Raw genomic sequence first — 13,060 nt, 5'->3', positions numbered from 1 at the left:
TTTGCATAGTGTACTTTGTATATTTGAGTGGTTGTCTAATGCTAATGTTGTTTCCATACCTTGATCCCATTATATCACATTGTTGTGCTTCATGATCATACACAGTTGGTGTTGAAAAATAAGATTGGAAGGGGTGTTGTGTTCTGAGTTTAAAGTGTTGAATGACTGCCTTGAATAGCTTAGATTCTCCTAGTTAAGCATTTTTTTTGTTTCAGTTGTGTTTTGTTACCTTAGGACATGCAAATATTCTAAGTTGAGGGTGTTGATGTGCTATAGAAATATAGCAATTTCGGTGCTTAAAACGAGGAATTATGCATGTTTCTGAGGTTATTTTTTTAGATATGATACATTTTGGGTATGTTTGGTAGGAAATCATGTTTTGGATGCTAAGTTCTTAAAAAGGTGAAAAAGGTGTTTTTGGCTACTGTTTGGAGCAGTTATAGATGTTTGGAATATTTTATGGCTTGTTCGTGATCAAAGTATGTTTGAGAATTAAAGAAAAAATGACTCCTGGCACTTACTAAGTCAACATGTGGATCACTATTAGGACCCACGGACTGCAAGTAGGAAAAGCAAATGCCAGAAGACCAAAATTCTGAGAGCTGACTTGTGGGAATTTTGTCATCCAACACCTACGCTTTATACCTGCGCTCATCTTGATGACCAGAGGTACTACTTGTGCCCAGGGTCAGGGCACAAATGCAAACTGCAAGTGCTACCTGCTCTCAGGGTCAGGGTGCAGGTACAAAACTCATGTGGCCACCGACCCTGTTTTCTCCTATTTCGTTCGGGCTTTGGTTTTAGGGTTTTCTCATGTAGTATAATGTAATACCCCATACTTTTTCCTAGCTAATTTCGTCTCAAAAATGTCTAGTATTATCTTTTAAATTGAATGATGATTATTCCATCAGGAATTTAGAAGATTTTCACTTTTTGTCATATGGGAAATTCAATAAGCTTTCCATCGATATAAGATTTGCCCAAATTCTATAACCGGGTCAAAAGATATGACTATTTCAACTTTCGGTTGTAAAATAGTGCCATATTAGTCAGCGGCATTCCGCACCACAAGAGGAAATGGAATTTGGCAAATTCTAGTAGCGGTCCACAAATATGTCACGTCATGCTAGGGCTCAAAGTCAGAATTTTCCTTTTTCCAGTGTCTCAACACGATTTTCCCCGCGTCGCGCCAAAGTTCCAGGTCACAGAGGAAGGGGCAATGCAATGGCTCCACATCTTGCCATCCCTCAGTTTCCCAATTGTTAAATTCCAGTGACACGGCGCGCTAGCGCCGTGTCACGCCAGGGGTCCAATTCAAGAAATTTTATTAAAATTACAAGACATATCCAAAGGTTAAAAGGGTCAATTTCCTACCCCCTATTTAAACCTAATAACACGTGATTTAGCCATTCTTCACCAAAAATATACTAGTTTCTCTCAATTTTCTCTCAAGAACAAGCTAGGGTTTCTATTGGGGATTCAAATTAAAGAAGGTCTCACCGTCAATCTTCATGAAATCATGAACTAAGGTATGCATAGTGTTCATTCATGGACTTCTTTCATTCATGAAGCCCAAGAATCCCGTTCCTAAATTCAATTTTATGGATTTTCTTATGAATTTCATGATTGGGCTGCTCTTGTTCATGTGGATAGTGAGAAATTGAATTTTACTCCATTTTGGGTGATAAATTCTATATGGGTTAAATTATTATAGATATAGATTCAAGCAAACCTATGACTAAACCCTTGAATGATGAAATTAAAATCGAACCATGATGTTTAATTATTGTACAATGATGTTTACATATACCATGCCTACAATATGTTTGATTAAATTCCTAGATGAAGGAAAAGTGCCTAACTAGCATGATACCATGAAATCCCCATGTATGTACAAGTTATGCCTATCACATGTTTTGATGAAATGCTTCTATAAATGTATTATAGATTATGATGTTAGTTATATGTTCAGTAAGTTATGATTTATCATTTTTCTTCCATCGAGTCCTGGGGATACTCGTACTCGAAACATTAGCTGTGTGCCTAAAGCCATGTCATGTTTTCATGATACTCTCAGTCAAACTATGAATCCTTAGACTTCAGACAGTCTTATGACTCAGGAAATGTCCATGATCTCATGAACTCATTCAGTTGTCAGATATCAACAGTATTTCATTAGTCAACGAAATTCAGTAACTCGGCCCATGTTCAGTTCAGTAAATCATGTTCAGAGTCTATTTAGATGGGAGTGACAATTAGCACCGAGTGAACCCAAGGATGGGAACACACACTATCATATGAGGGTGTGATTCTTAGAAGTCATCTTTGCATTCCAGAACTATGTAGCCAGCATAGTTTGAGACATCAATAATGTCCGATGAGGATTGATGAGGTGGATAAGCACTGTCAAATAAGGGTCCCACCATTCTCATTTAGGGATACTATCAGATGTGGGTCACCCATATCTTATCTTTACCAGTGGTTTGTTATTGACACTCTTCCAACTGGGGTTACATATTGGACCCCAACTCAGCCATAATGGCATATTAAGGACATGTCGGTTAGTTAACTACTTCCCACAGTTTCATGTTATAGAATTAGGACTATCAGATACAGTCAACTCGGATATAGTACGGAACTCAGATGGTTCTATTAGAATCAGGACTATCAAATACTGTCAACTCAGATACAGTATGGAACTTGGATTGTTTCATCAGATTCAGGACTGTCAGATATAGTCACTCAAGTTATCAGTAATATTTAGATTCAGTAATCATGTTATCATAGTATTAGTATCAGTTGTTATGTCTCATGCATGTATTCTCACGCTCATGATAGTTAGTCAGTTATTATTATTGTTCAAGCATATGAACCCCATGCATTCAGCCTACCTCACATGCATACCATTACATTCATATTACTGATGTATTTGAGCTATGGTATCTTATATCATAGGTTCAGAGACACGAGCTCTAAATTAGCAGTAGATTCCAGTCTTCACAGTCAGATTTTAAAGTGAGTCCTCATCCTTTGAGGACATAATTATTTCTCTATTATCTCATTGATTAGTTCATTAGTTGGAGTTAGTTGGGGATATGTCCCATCAACTCCTTACTCATTCAGACAGTCATGTTTAGAGGCTTTCTAGACTATCACATTTTAGACTTTAGTATTTTTAGTTTTGTTTTGGGTATTCTATTACTCCATGCAGATGTTATATTATTCAGATTAAGTTCAATATTGAACCTTATGGCCTTTCAGTGCATGCTTCTGCATTATTAAGTCATATTATACAGCGTAGAGGTATAGATATCAGTCATGGGTTAGCTTGTGGTCCTTCGGGGTCATGACCACCATGTAGCATTGCGGGTAGCAGATTCGAAGCATTACATATAAGTACCCTTTATGTATTTTTTAGTAGATATAACACACTTTTGATATTCATAAACATATTTTCATTCCAAGATTCAATTTTGATCTTGGGATTCTCTTGTATTGACTTTGCTTGATTAATCTAGTTAAGATTGTGGGATTTCTATTTCTTTTTATTATGATTTCATCTATACTTTTGATTATGAATGTCGTTGATTTCTTCGCAATAGCTAGGGTTGGGGAAACCCTAGCGGATTGACGAAGTAGAGAAAGTGTCATGGTTGGTCTGAACTAATACCTATACATATATTGTTTTATCTTCAATATAACAGTTTTTAATGGGTGGACAACATTAGGATCCCACCTAGATTATTGCTAATTACTCAAAAAGAGAAGTATTGACGAGGAAAACATAAAGACAATAGTAATTTGGAGTTTAACATTCGATCGATACTTATAGGGTTTATCTTAGTAAGATGGCTAGATTTCATCTAATAACTAAAGACTCAAAAGTTAATAATTAATAGAGATCAAGATAAGGGTTAGTAATGTGACATCCTGAGACTCAAAAGGTAAAGGGTGAAATCCTTCTACTCATCCAAAAGACTGTAAAAGGTACATAACTTATAGATTCTACATGTAAGGTATCGGGTTGGTTCAACAAAGCACGGTAAGCCTTCATAGTTTAGAAGCCAGGGAGAACACAATCCTAGTCTTTAATAATACTGATTACAACCGAAGTTGATATTAGCTCGTTATTTGATATTTCCATTCAAATCCCCCTATTTATTTTTCTAGTTCTTACTCCTTGATTATAGTATTTAACATCCACAATTCCATGTATTCCCTTAGGATTTGACACCAACCTTTGTTGGGTTACTATATTTGACAGTGACCGCAATTATCTTCCTAGATGAGGTGTAGCTTAGGTGTTATCAATGTATAATCACCTTACTCTCTTACATCAATACAACCCCAAACTAACCCCTAAAGAATCATAGAACACGATAAAGCCTATGCCGTTCTTAGGCAAGGTCTATGTGTCTATATTAAAAACCCTTAGAGCTTTTTTAAAATCTTCTCACAAGAATTTGACTACTGAAAAATAATTTTCTTCTTAGTCAACCTAGTCCAAAAAAGCACAATAGAATAGAAATTTAAATACCTCAGATTTTGTCCCTTGAAAATTCATTGAGCTTTTAGCTTGCTACCCTAGTTACAATTGGACCCCATGAGTTGTTGGGTGTCCTAACAAGTCATTGGGACGAGTTGTGACCAAACCAGTAATTTTGTGGCTTAATTCTATTCTAAGTATGAGTGTTTCACGAGGAGCCATAAGGATATGTTATGAGTCATTAGGTCTAATCATAGGGTATCCAGTGAAAGTAACAAGTTGTGTTCTACATTGATTACAATTGGACCTTACGAGACATAGGGTCCCATTATGAGTGGTGCCATTGAGTCATAAGGATAATAGTGTAGAGTGACTTGGTGGTTCTACCTTGGTTATAACTCATGGTGATGAGTCATAAGGATTTGTTAAAAGTCAAGGGGCTGACTTGTAATCAAAGGCGGCATATTTTCAGCTTTTAAGTTGAGGGCATTCTGGACATATCCCCTCTTACCCAACTTGAAACCCACATTTTATAACCTCTTTAGGATATAATTATCACTCAGAAACAATCAAAGTAACTTCTTAATACTCCCAAATCTTCAAGGTCAAGAACACTTAGGGTTTTCAAGAGGTTGATCAATTAGGACTCTCAAGGGTGATTTCTCTTTGTACATCTTACTATTACAGGCAAGTTACCCTTTCTTCATTTTTTATTTTTTTAAATCATAAGTTTTGAAGTACTTCTCATTAGATTATTGTAATGATTTAGAAACAAAGGTTGGGGGTTTTGAATGTTTATGAGTCGAACAATGTTGCTCATGGTTAATATATGATTTTCATTCATTAAACATGGTTTGAACTTGTGGGTGCATGGGGATGGTGAATGAACTAGGGAATTGTGATTTTCCAAAACTTATGACTTTTAAAGTGGTTATGACCCCAACCCCATAATGTGAATTTTTCTATGATTATGAGAATCATGGGAATTTGTAAAAATTGAACTATTTTTTAACTATTGCATGATATGAAGAGGTATTTGACATACAATAATAAGATTTAATGAAAAATAGAAGTCGACGACCCCTCCGTGTATTAAAGAACAAGGGGATTTATCTTCTCTAAGTTAATAGGAATTATTTTGGCATGTTATTATTACCTTACAAGTTTAGGTGATATGATGATACCAACAATGTATGCATTAATGTGGAATGTGGTTAAGTGAATGGTAATGTGTGTGATACTTGATTTAAGTAGGCTCTAATATGTGTTGTGTAGCTTATTTGTGAAAATGGAGGTCCGAGTCACTGATACTAGAAACTGCATTTACCGATGCGGGGGTCAAAGTGACTAGAGAGGTTTGAGTCTCCCTTATTATTTCATGATTAGGGAGGTTTAAGTCCCCCATAAATCATTATATGATAGGGTCCTAAATTTAACTTAGTATATGTTGGGAAGTTTAAGTCCCCCGTGTGTATATATATGAAAAAATTCTCCAGCTCGTGTGTCCACATATTGGGGCCCGACCAGGGGTAAGAACTAGGACCCATATAGCCCGTGGGTACAATTATATAATGGTTAAGCTATATAATTCTAGCTAAAGTTTTGAAATTCATGTTAAGACATGTTTCCTATCCCAGTATGTGATATAGACATATATATGTATAACTCCCCAAGATTTGGACCCTTGTAAAAATTCTTGAGTTTGGGACTTTCTGAACTTGGTCTAACACAGGGGTACCATTTATACCTTTGGATATGAGTTAGGGGATAGCTTGATGGATCAATCATATGTTGGGTAGTAAGGTTGTCTTGGTTACTATCCAATATATGACTCACCACCATACAAGTCATATGGTGGGATACGAGGGGTATAATGCCAAGTCATATGGAGCTTATTGAGTTGGCTAGTCAAAACTATCAAAGGTACGGATATGGGTACAATTTTGGGTATCAATTATACCCTAAGGTATGAGTTATTGTGGTGTATTCATATTGGACCAGTGTGGAGGGTCTTGGTGAGGACTAGGGTATGAGTTAGGGTACCACTCGTACCCTAGGATACGATTTGCATGGTTAGGTCGTACCCTCCTAGGAATGGATTTTCAACTTTTAAGTTGGGGATATTTTGGATATTTCCCACCCCAAAACCCTTATTTCCCCACATTATATAACCCTTGGTGTCCTCTCATTACTCACTTGGAAAGGTAGAAACACTCTTTAAACACTCTCTTAAAGATTGGAGGCTCGGGTTTCTCAAGTCTTCATCTATAGGCTAAGAGGGATCAAGTACTTTCCATGGATCTTCTTGTATAAGGCATGTACTTCTTCCCTCATTGTTAGTTCCAACTAAAGTCATGATTTAATATGTTTTAAACATTGATTTGTGAAATCATAAATGGTGGTTTTGAAACAATGTTGATGGTCCTTATGCATGTTGTTTGGTTTTGGTTTAAACTATGTTTTTACATATTTTTGGTAATGGTTTGCACATGTGGGTGCTTTTTGGTTATGGTTTAACAAATGGGTCATAGGTAACCTTAATTATGATGGTTTATGCTTTGGTTTTTATCTTAGTAAAGGTATGCCCTCAACATGTTCGATAAAATGCCTAAAAAAATATTTTCACTTTATTGTTGAACTTTCATTAGAACTATTGCATGGTATGTTTTGGTAATGGAACCCTAAATAGGTTTGGATGGTTTCTCTTGGTTTAAATAGTTTGAATGGTATAAATTCTTTAAATTTTAGAACGATCTAACATGGTTTAAATGGTGTGAATGGTCTGGAATAGTTAAAGGGTATGGTCTTGAAGGTTATGGTTATTTCAAATAAACACCTTCTGGGGTATGTTGAATCCCCTAAGTGAATAAAATAATAAGATTGGTTTTAATAATGTTTATGACTTAATTGAACATCCTTGTGGGGTACAATGGAACCTCCTAAGTAAACATGTTAAAGGAATACTTATGGGGTATAATAGAATTCGCCAAGCTAATAAAATAATGGCATACTTCCGAGTTACATGGGACTCCCCCAAGTTAACTTGGTAAATGGGTACACGAGAATCCCTTTACCTTAAAAGTTTTTACTAAGAACAATACTTATACATTATAATCGGTATAATGAGACAACTATTAATAGCCTTGGTAAATAATAAATAGACTAATGGATTGGTTGGTTAGAAATTATTTTAATTGGACAATCATGCCAGGGTGTTATATCTAACCGTGAAGGTGAGAGTTCAATGAACAAACACTGGAAACTCATCCTTGCCGATGTGAGGGGTAGGGCATAGTGACCCTTTTATGACACTATGAGGTACACGAGAATCCTCTAAGTACACTGTACATATATATCATGGAGGGTAAGGGTACTCGGGAGTCCCTTACTCTTATGGTATCTTTGGTTCATATGGTTATATGCATCGAGTCCCGTTCAGGGGGTTACACTAGACCCAAATAGTCTATGGGTGGTTAAAGACGATTAAGTTTTACATACCCAGGTTAATTGTTTTAATGCATGCTAAGCTCGATCCCCCTTCCCAACCATAGTTGTATGCATATGGTTGGTTTACTTTGTTTTACTAGATGGCATTATTTTATCCTAATCCTTAGCATATGCTAGCGTTCACCCGCTAATCCATCTTTCGGTGGCTATATCCCTATGTGATGTAGGAATCGACCATTCTGCTCCTCCTTCTTAGTGATTGAATTGGATCAGCTATTGGATTAAATTGGTAATCTTTCATAGTTTGAAAGGCATCTATTTTATGTCATGGATTACTTTATGTACTTTTGTCGTTCATAGACTTGGTTTATGGCTATGTCGGGGGCATATCCCGACTAGGTACTCTTCGGTTTGGTTTAGAGGCTATGTATGGACAATTGTGGACTTAGGTATTGTATAGATGGATTATGTCATATATATAAACATATATTAAATTATTGTCTTGGTTTTCATTTATGATTTTGGTTTGGGTTGGACTGGTGGCTATTGCTGGTATTGACTTAGTTCGGTTGCCCTCGAATATAGGCTTATCCTAAAGTCAGCACATAGAGGATATTCTATTTGGTTATATGTTCAGAGTTTATCTGACTCAGGGTACATTTTGGTTTTTTTGGGTTAGGTATCGGGGGTGGTCTTCGATTTGGATTGAACTTGAGATTGCGCATTATGATAAGGCCCCGGTTTGGGTCGTATTAATATGTTTATGCATTTGATTATGTGCATTGATTTTGAATGATTTTAACTATTGATCATGTCATTATATTATCCTTATCCCTGATTTACATGCTAGCGTTCATCCTGCTAATCATCATCGGACATAGTATCCCCATGCAATGCAGGAATTAGTCATACTCCTACTCCTCCTGTTCAGTGAGTTGGATTCAAGAATAGCTAGTGAACCATATTGAAGTGGTTATCTTCTATAATTTGGAAGACCCCATTTCATGATTATGGTTTTCTTTAAATTTTGACTATTTCTTTGGATTTGGTTTATTGGTGATGTCGGGGGCATGTCCCGACAGTTTATGGATATTCAGTTTTGGATCACTATTTAGAAGGATTTTTCTGAACTACTGTGGCTATTTAGTGGTGTCGATTGATTTTTTTGTCGGTCTCCTGTGGATGGTTATGGATATGCATTTAAAACTTTCTTAGACTATTGTACGTAACATTATTATATGTTTGGGATTCAACAAACCATAAGGTGTGGTGTGTTTGGTTTGGTTAGTTATAGGGGTGGTCTCCAGTCCATGTGGTACTTGAGATACCCATCATAGCTAGGCCCTAGTTTGGATCATGACAAAGGTGGTATCAGAGCCTAGGTATGGTGTCATTCGGTGTCCAACAAAGCTGTGTTGAATAGAGTCTCTGTTATGACTGTGTAGCATGCCACACTTATAAGGGAGAGGCTGCGAGATATTTAGAAATGTTTCTCTTTCTTGTTGTTCTATTTCAAGATATAAAGTCTAAGGTTTTGAGTCTCTCTAATTCCTATTTTCTTACATTTAAGATCATGCCTCCCTAATAATATGAAGCTCCTAAAAACTCCTCTTCCCTAGTTGAGGACAATGATAATAGGACACGCCCTATTTATAGGTTACAGACTTGGTCTAGGGGTCCAAATCCTGATTTCCCTTTAAGAGTTCCACCGATCCTCTTTAGTCCTCTTAGAACTCCTCAGGCTGATGTGTTGAATGTAGAATTTGTTCTGTCCATTCATATGTTGACTCAGTTGGTAGCTTCTCAATCTGAATGTGTAGCTTCTGTCACTCTATTTTCTGAGGCCGCAGGGGTTGGCCAGTTTATGAGGTTGAGTCCTCTAATATTTACTTATATTAAAGTTGAGCATAATCCTTAAGGTTTTATAGATCATTAGAGAAGATTTTTTGGGTTATGTATGCTACTAATTTGGAGGGAGTAGAGTTCGCAGCCTATAAACGGTAGGGTGTAGCATACCAATGGTATGGTTAATGGGAACAATATACGTGAGATGATGTCAAACCTGCATTGTGTAATGATTTCTCTAGTACTTTTCTAGTTTGCTTATTTCTTCAGGAGTTGATAGAGGCAAAGGCAAAAGAGTTTTTCAATCTAAAGTACGGTCGGATGACGGATAAGAAGTATGCCTTGAAATTTCATCAGCTGTCCCGATATGCTCCTGAGTTAGTATCTAGCATGATGGCTATAATAAGGAAATTTTCTTTAAGGTTATCCAATTATTTGATCCTAGAGAGTAAGGATACCTTATTGAATAAATACATGGGCATCCCCTGATTGGTTGTGTATATGCAGCAGGTTGAGGAAGAGAAGAAAAAGTAAGCGGAGATAGGGGAAAGGCAGAGTAAGAAGTTTGGATTTTTTTATCAGGGTGAAGGTCAATAGTAGAGTGGTAAAGATAGTGAAAAGTGGTCTAAGAAGAAGTGGGGGAGTTCTGGCTCCTACTCTATGGCTAATGCTCCCTATCTAAAGTCGTCGGGTGATCATCATTCTCAGCATGATAGTGGGTTTAGGGTAAAGAGTTCTGAATCTCAGTCTGGTATGGCTCACTATGCTTCATCATATCTTTTTTCTAGATTTTATCGATAGATTCACCATGAGTTTTGTGAAGAGGGGAGGGATAGCTGTTTTAAGTATGGTCAGATTGATCACTTGTAGAGGGATTGTCCTTCTAAGGTTACTTCTAAGGAAAATAAGATTTTTGTTGCCACTTTATCAGCTCCTGTACCAAAGGGTGCTACTTCTGCTTCTAGTACCGGGACTGGCCAAAATTTCTTATATTCTCTTGCTACTCGCCAGGACTCTAAGGCATCTCCTAATGCCGTTACTAGTATGTTATGACTCTTTTCTCGTGATGTGTATTTCTTTCTTGATTAGAGGTCTAATCTTTCTTATGTAACCCCATTTGTGGCTGTATATTTTGGTTTTGATCCTGAGTGTATCCCCGATCCCCTTTCTATTTCTACCCTGGTAGGTGTCTCTGTGGTTGCTAAGAGAGTCTATAGTAGTTGTGTGGTATCTGTTGGTGGTATAGAAACTCTAGTAGATCAGATAAAGTTAGACTTAGTTGATTTTCATACCATATTAGGGATGGATTGGTTGCATTCGTGCTATGCCACCTTAGATTGTCGGACCCGTAAGTTTATGTTTAATTTCCCTAGTAAGCTGGTCATTGAGTAGGAAGGGTGGTCTCTAGTGCCTAAGGGAAGGTTCATATCAAATATTAGAGCTCAGAAGTTTATTTCTAAGCGAGGTCCTTACCATTTGGTCTGAGTTAAAGATTCTATCTTAAAGAGTCTTTACTAATATTTTGTTCTCATGGTTAATGAATTCCCTGAGGTTTATCCTGAAGATTTTCTTGGAGTGCCTCCCGATAGGGAAATTGACTTTGGGATTAATCTTGTTCCAAACATTTGCCCTATTTCTATTCCTCCATATAGAATGGTTCTGGCTGAGTTGAAAGAGCATAAGGAGCAATTAAAGGACCTTCTTGACAAGGGTTTATCCATCCTAGTGTGCCTCCATGAGGTACTCTTATTTTGTTCATGCATAAGAAGGATTTTCTCATCGAATATACATCGACTACCGTTAGTTAAATAAGGTTACAGTGAAGAATAATTATCCTCTTTCTTAGACTGATAATTTGATGAACCAGCTTCAGGGTGCTAGATATTTCTCTAAGATTGAACTTAGGTCGGGTTATCTTCAGCAAAATATTAGGGAGGTGGATAAAACACCCTAGATTTTTGGCCCTTGGAAATTTCTTAAGCCTTGAGCTTACTGCCTCGGTTATGAATAGACACGAGAGTCATAATCTGTCTTGACAAATTAGTGGGACGAGTTGTAACCAAATCAGTAAGTTGGTGTCTTAACACTGCTCTGAGTACGAGTAGCTCACTAAGAGCCATAAGGTTATGTGACGAGTTGTTAGGTGCAATCATTGGGTGTCTAATGTATACCCTAATTTGGGTTTTGTGTTGAATACGAGTCGTAGGGTCTCATTATGAATGGGTTGGTCAAGTTGTAAGGTCGATAGTGTATGGGGTCCTAGTAATTATCTTGGTTATGACTCGTGGTGACAAGTCTTAAGGTGTGGTAATGAGTCGATGGTTGACTCGTAGTAAAAGGGGACACTTTTTTAGTTTTTAAAGTGTGGGCACTTTGAGATATTTCCTACTTTAATCCATTGAACCCCATGACTAAAAGCATTACTTGGGACTTCATTATCACATCATTCCCGATAAAACACTCCTAAAATTCTCTTTCAAACTCTCTGTTCAATTTAAGGCTACGGTTTAAAAGAAAGTGGTATCTAGGGTTCTGAGAGTGAAATCTTTTCCAAATTTATTGGTATTTCAGGAATTTACCTCTTTTTCTATACTTGTAATTTTAGTGTTATCATGAAAATTGATTTATTATTCATGGTTTTGATGTTGGGTTTGAAACAACGGGTTGAGGGTTTTGGATATAAATTGTTTGAATATTTTTTCCATGGTTTCTACTTATTTATTATGCATAATTTGTTGGTCTGTATACTCATTGGGGTGCATGGGAATGGTGAATGAATTTAGGGGAACAATGTATTTCCCGATTTTGTAAACTATGGCAATAGGGGAACAACGGAATCCTCAAATGATTGATAATAACCTCAACCCACTTGCATAATTAATCTTTGAATGGTCATTATCATTTGGTTTGGCTTATTTCTTGAAACTAATGCATGGTATAAATGGTTAAATGGTTTAGGATGGTTTTTAAAACCTTATGGGGTACGAAGGAATCCCCCAAGTGATTTTAATAATGTAGTCTTAGGGTAGGAACGAATCCCCTAAGTGTTGGCATATGACACTGCTTGCAAGCTATAGTCGGTATGTCGATACCACTTAATAGTGCCTTAATAATTGACTCCTGAAATTGGAGGTTGGATTATGTGTTAAATGTTTTAATTGTGCAATAACAAGAGTTATGTTAGCTAGCCATGAAAGTGTAAGTCTGAAAGAATGATACTAGAAACTCATATTTGCCGACATGAGGGTTGATCTTGATGACCATGTAGTGGTGGGGAACAAG

The sequence above is a fragment of the Capsicum annuum genome, chromosome 9 (genome assembly GCF_002878395.1).
Source record: "Capsicum annuum cultivar UCD-10X-F1 chromosome 9, UCD10Xv1.1, whole genome shotgun sequence".
Taxonomy (NCBI): domain Eukaryota; kingdom Viridiplantae; phylum Streptophyta; class Magnoliopsida; order Solanales; family Solanaceae; genus Capsicum; species Capsicum annuum.
The sequence above is the reverse complement of the archived record's forward strand: the minus strand, read 5'-3'. Positions refer to the sequence as shown.